The sequence below is a fragment of the Mobula hypostoma genome, chromosome 7 (assembly GCF_963921235.1).
Source record: "Mobula hypostoma chromosome 7, sMobHyp1.1, whole genome shotgun sequence".
NCBI classification, from domain to species: Eukaryota; Metazoa; Chordata; class Chondrichthyes; order Myliobatiformes; family Myliobatidae; genus Mobula; species Mobula hypostoma.
The window spans coordinates 18,043,949-18,063,011 of record NC_086103.1 but is presented as its reverse complement, the minus strand read 5'-3'; positions in this window follow the sequence as shown (position 1 = coordinate 18,063,011).

Here is a 19,063-nt window from a genome sequence, read left to right as displayed (position 1 = left end):
TTACCTGTTTTACCATTGCCCTATAGTGAACCTGTTTACCTGTTTTACCATTGCCCTATACCGAATCTGTTTACCTGCATTATCATTGCCCTATAGTGAACCTGTTTACCTCTATTATCATTACCCTATAGTGAACCTGTTTACCTGTTTTACCATTGTCCTATACTAATACTGTTTACCTGTATTATCATTGCCCTATACTGAACCTGTTACCTGTATTATCATTGCCCTATAGTGAACCTGTTTACCTGTATTGCCATTGCCCTCTATTGAACCTGTTTACCTGCATTATCATTGCTCTATACTGAACCTGTTTACCTCCTTACTTTCTCAATAAGCCTTGCATGGGGTACCTTATCAAATGCCTTGCTGAAATCCATATACACTACATCTACTGCTCTACCCTCATCAATGTGTTTAGTCACATCCTCAGAAACTCCTCCTATGGGTCTTCATTCTTTGGAGTGTAGAAGGTTGAAGGGGGACTTGATAGAGGTATTTAAAATTATGAGGGGGATAGATAGAGTTGCCGTGGATAGGCTTTTTCCATTGAGAGTGGGGGAGATTCAAACAAGAGGACATGAGTTGAGAGTTAAAGGGCAAAAGTTTAGGGGTAACATGAATGGGAACTTCTTTACTCAGAGAGTGTTAGCTGTGTGGAACGAGCTTCCAGCAGAAGTGGTTGAGGCAGGTTCGATATTGTCATTTAAAGTTAAATTGGATAGATATATGGACAGGAAAGGAATAGAGGGTTGTGGGCTGAGTGCAGGTCGGTGGGACTAGGTGAGAGTAAGAGTTCGGCATTGACTAGAAGGGACAAGATGGCCTGTTTCCGTGCTGTAATTGTTATATGGTTATATGTTAACCCTTTCAGTCCTGGAATCATTCTCATGAACCTCCTCTGAACTCTCTCCAATGACAACACATCCTTTCTGAGATATGGGGCCCAAAACTGTTGACAATACTCCAAGTGCAGCCTGATTAGTGTCTTATAAAGCCTCACCATTATCTCCTTACTCTTATATTCTATTCCCCTTGAAATAAATGCCAACATTGCATTGGCCTTCTTTATCACAGACTCAACCTGTAAATTAACCTTGTAGTTTTGCATGAGGACTCCCAAGTGTCCCAACCTTGGAGTCTTGCACAAGGACTCCCTATTTAGATAATAGTTTGCACTATTGTTCCTTCTACCAAAATGCATTATCTTACATTTCCCAACGCTGTATTCCATCTGCCACCCAGTTTTTTGCCCATTCTTCCAATTTGTCCAAGTCCTGCCGCAATCACATTGCTTCCTCAGCACTACCTACCCCTCCACTTATCTTCATATTATCTTCAAACTAGGGTCTTTTAAGAGACTCCTGGACAGGTACATGGAGCTTAGAAAAACAGAGTGCTATGAGTAACCCGAGATAATTTCTAAAGTAAGTACGTGTTCGGCACAGCATTGTGGGCTGAAGGGCCTGTATTGTGCTGTAGGTTTGCTATGTTTCTAAGTTTCTATGTTTTGCCACAAAGCTATCAATTCCATTAGCCAAATCATTGACAAGCAATATGCAAAGTAGCGGTCCCAACACTGAATCGTGAGGAAGACCACTAGTCACTGGCAGTCAACCCGAAAAAGCCACCTTTATTCCCCACTCTCTGCTTCCTGCCTGTCAGACATTCTTCTATTCAGGCCAGTAGCTTTCATATAATGCCATAAGGTTCATTCTTGTTAAGCAGCTTCATGCGTGGCATCTTATCAAGTCTGGGTCAGTATGATTTGGGGAAAAATCAAACAGGAACATTGGCATGTTCCATTTAAAAGAACCTCAATATGAGTGAATGCTGTGTAAGCACTGCCCATGAACAGTTATCAACATAGATATATAGACATTTCATCCAGTCCTAGTGACTTATCCAACTTGATGCTTTCCTAAAGCTCCAGCACATCCTCTTCCTTAATATCTACATGCTCAAGCTTTTCAGATTTTGACCACAACTCTTTGACCATTACCATAGCCTTGAAGAGAGATAGGAGCAAACGGTATAGGAAAGTATGTAATTGGGGCAGAATAAATATATTTATTGAGGTATAAATAAATATATTTATTTACTGCTTCATTGGGCAGAAAATTCCACAGATTCACCACTCTTTGGGAAAAACAGTTCCTTCTCATCTCTGTACTAAATTTTCTCCCCTGAATCTTGAGGCTATGTCTCCCAGTTCTAGTCTCACCTACCAGTGGAAACAACTTTCCTGCTTCTATCTGATCTATCCCTTTCATAATTTTTGGGTTTCTATAAGATCTCCTCTCATTCTTCTGAATTCCAGTGAGTACGGTCCCAGGCGACTCAATCTCTCCTCATAGTCTAACCCCCTCATCTCTGGAATCAGCCTGGTGAACCTCCTCTGCACTGCCTCCAAAGCCAGTATATCCTTCCTCAAGTAAGGAGACCAGAACTGCACACAGTACTCCAGGTGCAGCCTCACCAGTACTTTGTACAGTTGCAGCATAACCTCCCTGCTCTTAAATTCAATCCCTCTCGCAATGAATGCCAACATTCCATTTGCCTTCTTGATAGCCCGTTGCACCTGCAAACCAACCTTTTGCGATTCAAGAACAAGCACTCCCAAGTCCCTCTGCACAGCAGCATGCTGCAATTTTTTACCATTTAAATAATAATCTGCTCTTTCAGTTTTCATTCCAGGGTGGATGACCTCACATTTACCAACATTGTATTCCATCTGCCAGACCCCTTGGCCACTCTCTTAACCCATCTATGTCTCTCTGCAGACTCTCCATATCCTCAGCACAATTAGCTTTTCCACTCAATTTAGTACCATCATCCCCTCTTCTAGATCGTCAAGGACTATGGGGAGAAGGTAGGAGAATGGGGTTGAGCGGGATAATACATGGCTATATTCATTTATGGTTGAATGATATTTAAACTAGAATTTGAAATCTGTCATTATCGAATGGCAGAGCAGACTCAATGGGCTGAACTGTCTAACTCTGCTCTCATGTCTTATGGTTTAATATGACTTCTTTTCTACCATATCAGTCAGTGCAGCCATTTTCAGGGAGCTATGGACTAACCAGGGTTTTATAAAACTGCAACATTACCTCACAGCTCTTGAACTCAATCCCCTGACTGATAAAGGCTAATGCAATCATACAACATCCTAACCACCTTATCAACTTGCACAGCAACTTTGAGGGATTTGTGGATGTGTAGTGAGGCCAGAACAGGGGGATTACACAGGTTAATAAATTGCTAAGGAGTTGGTGTAGGAGGTCATTGGGCTCTCTTCCAGGGAAAGTGAGACCTGTACAGAAGGGATGGTTTGCACCTGAACTGGAGGGGAACTAATATCCTAGCAGGAAGGTTTGTTAATAGTGGGGTTTAAACTGGAGTTGCAGGGAGATGGGAACCAGATTGCCAGAACAGTTAGTAGAGAGGTTGTGGAGGCAAATGTTGTTGAGACCTTAGTCAAGGTCAGGAATCAAAAGGTTGAGCATGGTGCGACTAGTGTCCTGAGCTGCATATATTTCAATGCAAGAAGTATTGTAGGAAAGGTGGTTGAGCTCAGGGCTTGGATCTACACCTGGAATTGTGACATTGTAGCCATTAGTGAAACTTGGTTGCAGGAGGGGCAGGCCTGGCAGCTCAGTGTTCCAGGGTTTCACTGTTTTAGATGTGAGAGAGCGGGAGGGATTAAAGGAGGAGGGCTGACTTTACTCGTCAGGGAAAATCTCACGGTAGTGACATCTGGACCGACTGGAGAACTCTACTAGTGTGGCGTTATGGGTGGGAACAGAGAAATCAGAAAGGTGTGACCACACCAATGGGGCTATATTACAGACCACCAAACAGTCCTTGGGATTTAGAGGAACAAATTTGTAAAGAGATCGCACACTGTTATGAGAAAATAAGGTTGTAATAGTAGGAAATTTTAATTTTCCACATATTGACTGGGAATGCCATACTGTAAAAAGACTAGATGGAATAGAGTTTGTCAAATGTGTTCAGGAAAGTTACCTTCATCAGTACATATAAGGCCCAATGAGAGAGCATACGATACTGGATCTGCTATTAGGGAATGAGACAGGGCAGGTGACAGAAGCTTGTGTTGGGGAACACTTTGCATCCAGTGACCACAATGGCATTAGTTTCAAAGTAAATATGCAAAGAGATAGCTCTGGACAACAGGTTGAGATTCTAAATTGGGAAAATGTCTATTTTGATGGTACCAGAAATGATCTGGCAAGTGTGGATTGGGAAAGGCTGGTTGCTCGCAAAAGCGTACTTGGAAAGTGGGAGACCCTCAAAAAAGAAAATTTGAAAGTGTAAAGCAGATGTATTTAAAACATCCTTAGCAACAGAAGAGGTACCAGAGGATTGGAGTATAGCCAATGTTGTTCTGCTGCTGTTTAAAACTGAAACCAGGAAATTATAGGCCGGTGAGTCTGACATCAGTTGTGAGAAAGTTATTGGAAGATATTTTAAGGGAGCAGTTATATGAGTATTTGGATAGACAGGGATTGATTAAGGATAGTCAGCATGGCTTCGTGCATGATAGGCTATGTCTAATCAATCTTATAGAGTCTTTCGAGGAAGGCAAAGCGGTGGATGTTGTCCAGCTGCTCAGGATGCTCTCAATATAACCTCTGTAGAATGTGGTGAGGATGGGGGGTGGGAGACGGACTTTTCTCAGCCTTCGCAGAAAGTAGAGATGCTGCTGGGCTTTCTTTGCTATGGAGCTGGTGTTGAGGGACCAGGTGAGATCCTCCGCCAGGTGAACACCAAGAAATTTGGTGCTCTTCACAATCTCTGTGGAGGAGTCGTCGATGTTCAGCGGAGAGTGGTCGCTCCGTGTCCTCCTGAAGTCAACAACCATCTCTTTTGTTTTGTTCACATTCAGAGACAGGTTGTTGGCTCTGCACCAGTCCATTTACCGCTGCACCTCCTCTCTGTATGCTGACTCATCGATCTTGCTGATGAGACCCACCACAGTCATGTCATCGGCGAACTTGATGATGTGGTTCGAGCTGTGTGTTGCAGCACAGTCGTGGGTCAGCAGAGTGAACAGCAGTGGACTGAGCACACAGCCCTGGGGGGCCCCCGTGCTCAGTGTGATGGTGTTGGAGATGCTGCTTCCAATCTGGACTGACTGAGGTTTCCCAGTCAGGGAGTCTAGGATCCAGTTGCAGAGGGAGGTGCTCAGGCCCAGTAGGCTCAGCTTTCCAATCACCTTCTGAGGAATGATACGAATCTAAGTGGAGGGACAGGGAGTGTTTAGGAAGTGGATAGGCTACAGAAGGACTTAGACAGATTAGGAGAATGGGCAAATAAGTGGCAAATGGAATAGTGTCGGGAAGGGTATAGTCATGCAATTTGGTCGAAGAAATAAAAGAGTAGACTATTTCCTAAATGAAGAGAAAATTGAAAAATGTGATGTGCCAAGGAACTTGGGAGTCCTCATGTAGGATTCTCTAAAGGTTAATTTGCAGGTTGAGTTGGTGGTGAGGAAGGCAAATGCAATGTTAGCACTCATTTCAAAAGGACTAGAATATAAAAGCAAGGATGGAATGTTGAGGCTTTATAAAGATCTGGTGAGGCCTCGCTTGGAGTATTATGAACAGTTTTGGACCCCTTATCTAAGAAAGGATGTGCTGACTTTGGAAAGGGTTCAAAGGAGGTTCATGAAAATGATTCCGGGATTGAAAGGCTTGTCATATGAGGTCCTGCACCTCTACTCTCTGGAATTCAGAAGAAAGAGTGGTGACTGAATTGGAACTATCTAATGTTGAAAGACCTTAATAGAGTAGATGTAGAGAGGATGTTTCCTGTGATGGGGGATTCTAAGATCAGAGTTTCAAAACAGAGGGGTGTCCTTTTACTACAGAGATGAGGAAGAATGTCTTCAGCTAGAGAGTAGTGAATCTGTGAAACTCATCGCACAAGCAGCTGTGAAGGCCAAGTCATTGTTTATATTGAAGGTAGAGGTTGATAGATTCTGGATTAGACCACAAGACCATTAAAGTATAGCACAGAAATAGACCCTTTGGTCCATCTAGTTCATGTCAAAACCATTTAAACTACCTACTCCCATCAACCTGCACTGGGGCCATAGTCCTCCATATCCCTACAATCCATGTACCTATCTAAACTTTGCTTAAGTGTTCAAATTGAGCTCGCATAGACCACTTGTGCTGGCAGCTCATTCCACACTCTCATGAGTAAAGAAGTTCCCCTTAAACCTCTCTCCTTTTACCCTTAACCAATGACCTCTGGTTGTAGTCCCACCCAACCTTGGTGGATAAAGCCTGTTAGCAATTCCCCTATCTATACCCAACAATTTTGTATACCGCTATCAAATCTCCTCTCAACCTTTTACGTTCTAAAGAATACAGTCCTAACCTATTCAATCTTTCCTTAATACTCAGGTCTTCCAGACCTAGCAATATCCTTTTACATTTTCTCTGCACTCTTTCTACAATGTTTACATTTTTCCTGTCGGTAGGTGACTAAAACTGCACAGTTAGTCAGCGCATGAAAGGATACGGGGAGAAGGCAGGAGACTGGGGCTGAGAGGAAAAACGGATCAGCCATGACGAAATGGTGGAGCAAGACTTGAAGGGCCAATTGTGTAATTCTGCTCCTATGTAAAAAAATAAAGGCCCAAAGTGCTCACAACACTCTAAATGTAGACTGACTAACGCCTTGGAAGGCTTCCACATCCTTCCCAATGAATGCAATACTCCAGATGCAGCCTAACTCGAGGTAACTCATGATACTTGAACTGGATGCCTCAACTAGTAAAGGCAACATGCCATGTCAACCTGTCAGAGAGTGATGGACTTAGACCCAAGGTCCCTCAGCACGTCAATGCTGATAAGGGTCTTCCCATTAGTGGCGTGGTGTACTATCTGTTTACATTTTTTCTCCCAAAGTGCAACACTTTACTTTGGGCCAGGTTAAACTTCATCTTCATCTGTATTGGTCTGGCAAACTGACCCCTACCTTGCTGAGGCACAGCACCTCCTCTTATTTACCCCTCGAACAGGACCCCACTAAGAAACACCAGGCCATTGTCTCCCACACTATCACCAACCTTATTTACTCTGGGGATCTCCCAGCCCGTGTCACCAACTTCATAGTTCCCGCAGCCTGCACCTCCCGTTTCTACCTCCTACCCAAAATCTACAAAACTGCTTCTCCAGGTAGACCCATTTTTTCAGCTTGTTCCTGTCCCACTGAATTCATATCTGCATACCTTGACTCTGTTTTATCCCCCCTGTTCAGTCCCTTCCGACCTACATCCATGACACTTCACAAGCTCTTGATCTTTTCAATGATTTCAAGTTCTCTGGCACCCATCGCCTTATTTTCACTATGGATGTCCAGTCCCTGTGCACCTCCATCCCCCACCTGGAAGGCCTCGAAGTTGTCTGCTTCTTTCTGGACACCAGACCCAACCAGTTCCTCCACACCACCACACTCCTCCGCCTAGCGTAACTTGTCCTCACTCTAAATAATGTCTCCTTTGGATCCTCCCACTTCCTTCAAACAAAAGGAGTAGCCATGGGCCCTCACATGGGTCCAAGCTGTGCCTGCCTGTTTGTTGGCTACGTGGAACAGTCTATGTTCCAAGCCTACACTGGTAACCGTCCCACACTTTTCCTATGCTACATCGACGACTGCATAGATGCTGCTTCCTCTACCCGTGCTGAACTCATCGACTTCATCCACTTTGCCTCCAACTTCCACCCTGCCCTCAAATTTACCTGGTCCATTTCCAACACTTCCCTTCCCTTTCTCAATCTCACTGTCTCTATCTCCAGAGACAGCTTATCCACCGATCTCTATTATAAACCCACAAACTCTCACAGCTACCTGGACTGTACTTCTTCCCACCCTGTTACTTCGAAAATGCCATCCCGCTGTCTCAGTTCCTCTGTCTCCACTGCATCTGCTCTCAGGATGAGGCTTTTCATTCTAGAACGAAGGAAATGCCCTCCTTTTTCAAAGAAAGAGGCTTCCCTTCCTCCACCATCAACACTGCCCTCAACTGCATCTCTTCCCATTTCATGCACGTCTACTCTTACCCCATCCTCCTGCCACCCCACCAGGAGTAGGGTTCCTCTTGTCCTCACCAGCCTCCGTATCCAGCAAATAATTCTCTGAAATTTCTGTCACCTCCAACTGGATCCCACCACCAAACACATCTTTCCCTCCCCCCACCACTTTGTGCTTTTCTCTCCCTACGCAAGTCCTTTATTGATTCATCCCTCCCCACTGATCTCCCTCCAGGAACTTATCCTTGCAAGCCGAACAAGTGCGACACCTGCCCCTACACCTCCTCCCTCACTACCATTCAGGGCCCCAAACAGCTCTTCCAAGTGAGGCGACACTTCTCCTGTGAGTCTGTTGGGATCATATACTGTGTTCGGTGCTCCAGGTGTGGCCTCTTGTATATCAGTGAGACCCGACGTAGATTGGGAGACGCCAAACATCTATGCTCCGTCCACCAGTAAAAGTGGGATGTCCCAGTGGCCACCGCATTTTAATTCCACTTCCTGTTCCCAGTCCAGTATGTCCATCCATGGCCTCCTCCACTGTCAGGATAAGGCAAACTTAGGTTGGAGGAACAACACCTCATATTCCCCTTGGGTAGTCTCCAACCTGATGAAATGAGCATCGGTTTCTCAAACTTCCAGCAATGCCTCCTTCCCCCACTTCACCATTCCCCCTTGTCCCTCTCTCATGTCATCTCCTTGTCTGCCCATTTCCTCCCTCCGGTGCTCCCCCCTTTTTTCTTTCTTCCGTGGTCTTCTGTCTCTTTCACCAATCAACTTCCTAGCTCTCTGCTTCATCCTTCACCCTCCAAGTTTCACCTATTGCCATGCATTTCTCTCTCCCCTCCTCCCATCTTTTAAATCTACTCCTCAGCTTTTTTTCTTCCCCCAGTCCTGCTGAAAAGTTCTGGCCCAAAACGTTGACTGTACTTTTTCCACAGATGCTGCCTGGCCTGCTGAGTTCCTCCAGAATTTTGTGTGTGTTGTTCGGATTTCCAGCATCTGCAGATTTTCTCTTGTCAGCTATTTTTCTGTCCATATCTACAACTGATTCATACCCCTCAGTATCCTTTTACCAAAGTGAATGGACAATGAACCCATGTACACTACCTCGCTATCTACCGCACAGAGCGTCATAGGAAGTCATTCCTGCCTGGGGCCATCAAACTTTACAACTCCTCCCTTGGAGTGTCAGAATCCCTGAGCCAATAGGCTGGTCCTGGACTTATTTCCTGGCATAATTTACATATTACTGTTTAACTATTTATGGTTCTATTACCATTTATTATTATGGTGCAACTGTAACAAAAACCAATTTCCCCCGGGATCAATAAAGTATGACTATGACTATGGCTATGACTATTTTTTTCTTTTTTTTGCTCACTTTTTGCACAACTTATTTAATTTATAAATGTATTTCTTATTATTTATAGTTTATTTATGATTATGTATTGCAATGTACTGTTGCCACAAAACAACAAATTTCATGACATGTGCCAGTGATACTAAAACTGATTCTGAGTTCTGACCTAACTCAGCATCCATATCGAACAGCAGAGGTCAGTGTAATGGGTTGGTGTGTATTTGCTGCCATCAGCTGGTGAAGTGGTTAATTCCCCCTGAGTCTCAGACGTCTGTTCTGTAGCTTCAAGCACAGTCGGTACACATCCTGACACAAATTAATCTGTAGGGTTCTAATAGAATAAGCTACCTTGCATCCACGTCATAGACATTTGGACATTTGGACTAATTAATACAATCTCCAGAACAGCCTACATCCCCTCCCCTCAAAGAGTTACTGTGTCTGTCTCAACTACAGTGCTCACTTGTCCCGACCCCATTCACTAGCATTTGTGCCCGAGCTTTCAATGCTTTAGCATGTCATAGAACATAGAACACTACGGCATGGTACAGACCCTTCAGCTCACAATGTTGTTCTAGTTTTCTGCATGAAAATATTCTTGCTTAAGACACAAGAGATTCTGCAGATGCTGGAGGAAAATGTGCAGTCCAGACTTAGTCCAGATGAAGGGTGTCAGTCAGAAACATTGACCGATCACTTCCCTCAGTAGAAGATGCCCGATTGCTGAGGTCCTCCAGCAGTGTATGGGTGTTCCTCTATATTCTTGCTTGACCCTTTTTTCTAACCTCTTACACTGGACACCTCTGTAAAGGGAAAACTTTCATACTATCCAACGTATCAACGCCCTTGATAAATGTTGTGTCCCTGCAGCCTCCTCTGCTCCAAGGAAAACTATCCAGTCAATCTCTATCATTGAAACACTCAAACGCAGGCAACATCTGGGAATCTCATCTGCACCATGTCCATTACAATCCCATCCTTCCGACATGTAACAGCCAGAAATGTACACAATACTCCAGCTGCAGCCTAACCAATGCTTCACCATACCATCCTATGCTCCAGGTAATGAAAGGAAGCCTCCCTTATGCCTTCTTCAGCATCTTAACCTGCTGCCACCTTCACATCAAGGCTCTCCCTATAGTTGTGTATTCATTGTGTATATCCTTCCCTTATTCTTCTGCCTAAAATCTTTCAGCTCATCCTAGATAACATCCAGGCAAATCTCCTCTGCATCCCCTCCTGTACAATCACATCCTTTCTCCAGGGTGGTGGTTAGAACTGATTACAGTACTCCAGTTGTGGTCTGACCAATGCTTTATAAACATACACCATAAATCCTTAGACCCTATGTCCCAGACAATGAAGGCAGCCACCCCCCTATACCATCTTCAGCTTATTATCTACTTGTACTGCTACTTCCAGGAAACTGTCGAGTTGAACAGTTCGCTCCTTCTGTTCCCTCTCTTGTCCAGAAACAATGGCCAATGGAAGAATACATCGAGGAGGCATTGGCCTTGGGGCTTATCCGTCTGTTAACCTCATCAGCAGGGGTGGGCGGGCTTCTTTTCTGTGAGCAAGAAGGATGGCAAGTACATCCCTGCATTGATTATTGGCACCTCAACAGTATCACCATGAAGAACCACTACCTGCTTCCCTTGCTTGCCTCTGCATTTGAACATCTCCAGGGGGCAATCATGTTTTCCAAGATAGATCTGTGCAATGCCTAGAATCTTGTTTGTATCAGTAACAGAGATGAGTGGGAGACAGCTTTTGACACCTTCACTAGCCTACTATGAGTACCTTGTGATGCCCTTTGGTCTGGCCAATACCCCACTATTCATCAGGCCTTAGCCAACGATGGTTCAGGAATGCATTGAATCAATTCATCTGTTTGTATTTGGACAATATTCTCATCTATTCCTGGTTTCACCTGGAACTTGTTCAGGATGTCTGGAGGGTTCTCAAACAGCTCCTCGAAAACAACCTGAATGCCAAACCACAGTAGTGTGAGTTCCATAAGGACTAGGTGTTGTTTTTGGGAAAGATACTTGCTCCGTCCAGTGTTCAAATGGATCTGAGTAAAGTTCAAGCGGCCCAAAACATCTACGGTCAAACAGGTGTAGTGCTTTATGGGAGTTGCAAACTTTTACCGGCATTTCAACCAAACTTTCAGCTCTATTGCAGACCCCATAAATGCACTCACCAAGAAGACCTCTGCAGGATTCCATTGGACAAACAAAGCAGACCAAGCATTCTCGGAGATAGAGCGACGCTTTACCAAAGCTTCAATACTGCAACATCCAGACCCATCCCAGCCATTCAACGTCGAGACGAATGCACTAGATGTTGGCACTGGAGCTGTACTCTCTCAATGCTCTTCTGCAGATAGCTGGCTAACCTTGTGCCTTTCTTTACCACCACTTGACTCCAGCTGATGTCGGGAGCCAAGAACTTCAAGCTGTCAAGGAAGACCTGGAAGAATGGTTATACTGGCTAGAGCAGGCAGAGTATCCTTTATTGTTTGGTCAGATCACAAGAATCTCTCCTACATTCAGGACGCTCGGATCCTCAACTACCGTTAAGCCTGGTGTACTCTCTTCTTCACTCAGTTTAATTTCATCCTTTTCTATCGTCCCAGCAGCAAGAATAACAGGGCCTACGCTCTCTCCTTGCAGTTCAACGGGTCAGAATCAGAATCAGATCAGGTTTACTATCACCAGTATGAGATGTGAAATTTGTTAACTCAGCAGCAGCAGTTCAATGCAATACATAATATAGAGGGGAAAAATAATAATAAGTAAAATTAAAAAATAATAAAAAAAGAAAGAAATCAATTACAGTACACGTATACTGGATAGACTTTTTTAAAATGTGCAAGAACAGAAATACTGTATATTAAAAAGTGAGGTAGTGTCCAAGAGTTCAATTTCCATTTAGGAATCGGATGGCAGAGGGGAAGAAGCTGTTCCTGAATCACTGAGTGTGTGCCTTCAGGCTTCTGTACCTCCTACCTGATGGTAACAGCGAGAAAAGGGCATGCCCTGAGTGCTGGAGGTTCTTAATAATGGACGCTGCCTTTCTCAGACACCGCTCCTTGAAGATGTCCTAGGTACTTTGTAGGCTAGAGCCCAAGATAGAGCTGACTAGATTTACAACCCTCTGCAACTTCTTTTGGTCCTGTGCAGTAGCTCCCAGCCCCACCCCACCCCACCCCACCCCCGCCATACCAGACGCTGATGCAGCCTGTCAGAATGCTGCCAACACACACACATCTATCAACACACATCAAAGTTGCTGGTAAATGCAGCAGGCCAGGCAGCATCTCTTGGAAGAGGTACAGTAGATGTTTCAGGCCGAGACCCTTCGTCAGGACTAACTGAAGGAAGAGCTAGTAAGAGATTTGAAAGTGGGAGGGGGAGGGGGAGATCCAAAATGACAGGAGAAGACAGGAGGGGGAGGGATGGAGCCAAAAGCTGGACGGGTGATTGGCAAAAGGGATATGAGAGGATCATGGGACAGGAGGCCCAGGGAGAAAGAAAAGGGGAAGGGGGGAAGCCCAGAGGATGGGCAAGGGGTATAGTGAGAGGGACAGAGGGAGAAAAAGGAGAGAGAGAAAAAGAATGTGTGTATATAAATAAATAACAGATGGGGTACGAGGGGGAGGTGGGGCATTAGCGGAAGTTTGAGAAGTCGATGTTCATGCCATCAAGTTGGAGGCTACCCAGACGGAATATAAGGTGTTGTTCCTCCAACCTGAGTGTGGCTTCACCTTTACAGTAGAGGAGGCCATGGATAGACATATCAGAATGGGAATGGGACGTAAAATTAAAATGTGTGGCCACTGGGAGATCCCGCTTTCTCTGGTGGACAGAGCGTAGGTGTTCAGCGAAATGATCTCCCAGTCTGCGTCGGGTCTCGCTAATATATAGAGGGGTACATCGGGAGCACCGAACACAGTATATCACCCCAGCCGACTCACAGGTGAAGTGTCACCTCACCTGGAAGGATTGCCTGGGGCCCTGAAAGGTGGTGAGGGAGGAAGTGTAAGGGCATATGTAGCACTTGTTCTGCTTACAAGGATAAGTGCCAGGAGGGAGATCAGTGGGGAAGGATGGGGTGGACGAATGGACAAGGGAGTCGTGTAGGGAGCGATCCCTGAGGAAAGCAGAGAGAGTGGGGGAGAGGAAAGATGTGCTTAGTGGTGGGATCCCACTGGAGGTGGCGAAAGTTACGGAGAATTATATGTTGGACCCGGAGGCTGGTGGGGTGGTAGATGAGGACAAGGGGAAACCTATCCCTAATGGGGTGGCGGGTGGATGGAGTGAGAGCAGATGTGCGTGAAATGGGGGAGGTGTATTTGAGCGCAGAGTTGATGGTGGACGAAGGAAAACCCCTTTCTTTAAAAAAGGAGGACATCTCCTTCGTCCTGGAATGAAACCCTCATCCTGAGAGCAGATGCGGTGGAGATGGAGGAATTGTGATAACGGGATGGCAGTTTTGCAAGAGACAGGGTGAGAAGAGGAATAGTCCAGATAGCTGTGAGAGTCAGTTGGCTTATAGTAGACATCAGTAGATAAGCTGTCTCCAGAGATAAAGACAGAAAGATCTAGAAAGGGGAGGGATGTGTAGGAAATGGATCAGGTAAACTTGAAGGCCTGCCTTTTTGTTGGCTTTGTGGATCCTAGCTATGCCTGCCTTTTTGTTGGCTTTGTGGAACAATCTATGTTCCAAACCTCTTCTGGTATCTGTCCCCAACTTTTCCTTTACTACATCGATTTGCCAATCAACGGTCCAGTTCTTGGCTCCATCCCTCCCCCTCCTGTCTTCTCCTATCATTTTGGATCTCCCCCTCCCCTCCCACTTTCAAATCTCATACTAACTCTTCTTTCAGTTAGTCCTGACGAAGAGTCTCGGCCCGAAATGTCGACTGTACTCTTCCTAGAGATGCTGCCTGGCCTACTGTGTTCACCAGCAACTTTTATGTGTGTTGCTTGAAATTCCACTCCATCTGCAGATTTCCTCGTGTTTACCTTGGTACATCTATAGAAGTTTTTGAGTGTATTTGTTGACATACCAAATCTCTTCAAACTCCTGATGAAGTATAGCCACTGCCTTGCTTTCTTTAAGACTGCACCGATATGTTGGGACCAGGTTAGATCCTCAGAGAGCTTGACACCCAGGAACTTGAAACTGCTCACTCTCTCCACTTCTGATCCCTCCATGAGGATTGGTATGTGTTCCTTCATCTTACCCTTCCTGAAGTCACCAATCAGCTCTTTCGTCTTACTGACGTTGAGTGCCAGGTTGTTGCTATGGCACCACTCCACCAGTTGGCATATCTCACTCCTGTACACCCTCTCGTCACAACCTGAGATTCTACCAACAATGGTTGCATCATCAGCAAATCTATAGTTGGTATTTGAGCTATGCCTAGCCACACAGTCATGTGTATATAGAGAGTAGAGTAGCGGGCTAAGCACACACCCCTGAGGTGCGCTGGTATTGATCATCAGTGAGGAAGAGATGTTAAAATATAGAAACATAGAAAACCTACAGCACAATACAGGCCTTTCGGCCCACAAAGCTATGCCAAACATGTCCTTACCTGAGAAATTACCTAAGGTTACCCATAGCCCTCTATTTTCTGAGCTCCATGTACCTGTCCAGGAATCCCTGAAAAGACCCTATCGTATCCGCCTCCACCACCGTCGCCTGCAGCCTATTTCATACACTCACCACTCCCTGCTTTAAAAATTTACCCCTGATATCTCCTCTGTACATACTTCCAAGCACCTTAAAACTGTGCCCTCTCGTGCTAGCTATTTCAGCCCTGGGGAAAAGCCTTTGACTATCCACACGATCAACGCCTCTCATTATTTTGTACACCTCTCTCAGGTCACCTCTCACCTTCCATCGCTCCAAGGAGAAAAGGCCGAGTTCACTCAACCTATGCTCCCCAATCCAGGCAACATCCTTGTAAATCTCCTCTGCACCCTTTCTATAGTTTCCACATCCTTCCTGTAGTGAGGCGACCAGAATTGAGCACAGTACTCCAAGTGGGGTCTGACCAGGGTCCTATATAGCTGCAACATTACCTCTCGGCTCCTAAATTCAATCTCACGATTGATGAAGGCCGATGCACCGTATGCCGCCTTAACCACAGAGTCAACCTGTGCAGTAGCTTTGAGTGTCCGATGGACTTGGACCCCAAGATCACTCTGATCCTCCACACTGCCAAGAGTCTTACCATTAATACTATATTCTGCCATCATATTTGACCTACCAAAATGAACCACTTCACACTTCTCTGCCACTTCTCAGCCCAGTTTTACATTCTATCAATGTCCCGCTGTAACCTCTGACAGCCTTACACAATGTCCACAACAGCCCCCAACCTTTGTGTCATCAGCAAATTTACTAACCCATCCTTCCACTTCCTCATCCAGGTCATCCAGGCACGTGACATAGACAGGACAGCGCGAAGAGTTTAAATAGGAAGGGGACTTCCAACACATGTTTTCTGGATCGGGACAAGAAGGGCTATGTGAGAGCTAAATTCTGAAGGAAGGCAGTTTTTTAAAAAACCTCTTCGAGTACAAGGACGAGACTACGCAGGCGTGTGACATAGACAGGACAGTGTGGAGAGTTTAAAAAGGAGACCACCTTATACAACGGGCAGCGGAGTGAGTGACAGTAGAGTATAGGGCTTTGGCTCAATGGGCTTAGGTGATGACAGGAAGAGGTGAGAGCGAGGCACCAGCTCTTTTTTTCCCTTTGGCAAATCGGCCCGGACAGACAGAGGAATAGCAGGGCTCACACAGCTAACAGTACAAGCTAAGGGTTTAAAAAGTTCATGTGTTTGGCGAGGTAGGTGGTGAGTAGACTTATTTTTCCTTGTTTCATTCCTGTAGAGTTAGGTAGCATGCCTGCAGGATTAGTGCTTTGTTCAGGGTGTCAGATGTGGGAATCCTGGGAGACCTCCAGCCTCCCTGATGGCCACATCTGCGCCAAATGCACCGAGATGCAGCTCCTCAGAGATCGTGTTAGGGATCTGGAGCTGCAGCTTGTTGACCTACTGCTTATCAGGGAAAGTGCAGAGATGATAGACAGGAGCTACAGGGAGGTAGTCATCCCTAGGCTCCAGGGGTCAGAAAATTGGGTGACTGTCAGGAGAGGGAAGGAAAATGCCCGGAAAGTGGAGAGCACCCCTGTGGCTGCCCCCCTCAGCAACAAGTATCTCATTTTGGATGCTGTTGAGGGGGATGACCTGGCAGGGGACGGTCACGGTTACTGGGTCTCTGGCACTGAGCCTGGCGCTGTTGTGCAGGAGGGAAGGAGGGAGAAGAGGAATGCAATAGTCATAGGAGATTCCACAGTCAGGGGAACAGACAGGAGATTCTGTGAGCCTGATAGAGATACTCGCATGGTGTGTTGCCTCCCAGGTGCCAGGTTACGGGATGACTCGGAACGGGTCCAGAATATTCTGAAGGGAGAGGGCGAGCAGCCAGCTGTCTTGGTACATGTTGGTACCAATGACATGGATAGGAAAATGGAGGAGGTCCTGAAGAGAGATTTTTGGGAGTTAGGAAGGAAGCTCAGAAGCAGGACCTCCAGGGTAGTAATCTGAGGATTGCTACCTGTGCCACGTGCTAGCAGGGGCAAGAATAGTAGGATCAGGCAGATGAATGCATGGCTGAGAGACTGGTGCAGGGGGCAGGGCTTCAGATTCTTGGATCATTGGGATCTCTTCTGGGGGAAGTATGACCTGTTCAAAAAGGATGGGTTACACCTGAACCCGAAGGGGACCAATATTCTGGCGGAAAGGTTTAATAGAGCTGTTAGGGAGGGTTTTGGCAGGGGGATGGGAACTGGAATGATGGAGCGGAGGAGGGGGAAAACAAAAATAAATTTAAGATAGTGAGCAGTAAAGATGTCAGGAAGGACAGGCAGGAGATGGGGAAAATTTGCAGCCATTGGGATGAGTTGCAGTGCAACCAAAGCAAAAAGTACCAAATACTGGACTTTAGGTGTTATACTTAAATGCACGCAGCATAAGGAATAAGGTGGATGATCTTGTCGTACAGCTACAGATTGGCAGGTATGATATTGTGGCCATCACTGAGACATGGCTAAAGGATGCATGTCTCTGGGAGCTGAACATCCAAGGATACACGGTGTATCGGAAGGATAGACAGGTAGGCAGAGCGGGTGGCGTGGCTTTATTGGTAAAAAATGATATTATATCATTAGAAAGAGGTGACATTGGATCAGAAGGTGCAGAATCTTTATGGGTTGTGGATATTTCATGGATACCTCATGGATAATTTGTGACTGTTTTATGACCATGGTGTAATGGGTTTTTTTTGTTGGAGGTCACCTGATGTAATTTTCCCGCCGAGGGGAGGTCACATGATGACCTGTTCTCCACAGGTACATAAAAGCGAGACCCCTTGGGTGACGCATTGAGTTTTCCAGTTAGAACGTTAGCCAGAGACTCTGCTCCATTGCATGTTTTTTTTGACGCAGTTTCGATTTAAAACGGAGTTCTACGTTCTATTGTAAGGTACAACAGTGCTGGACTGGCAATTTCTGCCAGGTTTGTTGATGTACCTTTTCAGTAGTATTGGAGAGTGAAGACTTTATCGAAGTACAGGTATGAAGGATTAAGAGAAGTCGGAAATGTTCGGCAGTTTAATAAAGGATCGACCTTATTGAGTCTTTGTCGAAGAAGTAGTGACCTGCATGGAAGATAACTCCTGCCAAAACAGCAAGGAAGTTCATGCAAGGTTTGCTCTCTAGAAATAAAGGTCAGTCGTTTTTAAGCCATTTATTTCCTTCATCGTGAATCCTTTGGACAGAACCAACAGGAAAGTCGCGCCTATGAAGAAATCCTTCACCAGAAAAGTCTCTCCCAATTGAATGTATAAATCTGTTGGACTTTCGAATTTACCATTTTAAGAACTGTATTTGACTTTACCACTTTAAGAACTGTTTTCGCATTTATCGCTTTAAGAACCAGTACCGAGTGGCGATTTTGTTGAATGGTCGCATAGCGGTTAACTTCCAGTTAAGGTTTCCATTTTTTTTTATTGTTTATCCGTGTTTATTAAATGTTTGGTTGTTTTTATATAATCTGACTCGATTGATATTCATCGTTGCCGGTTACTTAACAGTTGAGCTAAGAAATCGCAGGGGTAAAAGGACCCTGATGGCAGTTATATACAGGCCTCCAAACAGCTACAGTGATGTGGACTACAAATTACAACAGGAAATAGAAAAGGCTTGTCAGAAGGACAGTGTTATGATAATTGTGGGGATTTTAACTTGCGAGTGGATTGGGAAAATCAGGTCGGCACTGGATCTCAACAGAGAGAATTTGTAGGATGTCTATAAGATGGCTTTTTAGAACAGCTTGTTGTTGAGCCCACCAGGGGATCGGTGGTACTGGATTGGGTATTGTGTAATGAACCAGAGGAGATTAGAGAGATTGAAGTGAAGGAACCCTTAGGAGGCAGTGATCATAACATGATTGAGTTCACTGTGAAATTTGAGAAAAAGAAGCCAAAATCTGATGTGTCAATATTTCAGTGGAGTAAAGGAAATTACAGCGGCATGAGAGAGAAACTGGCCA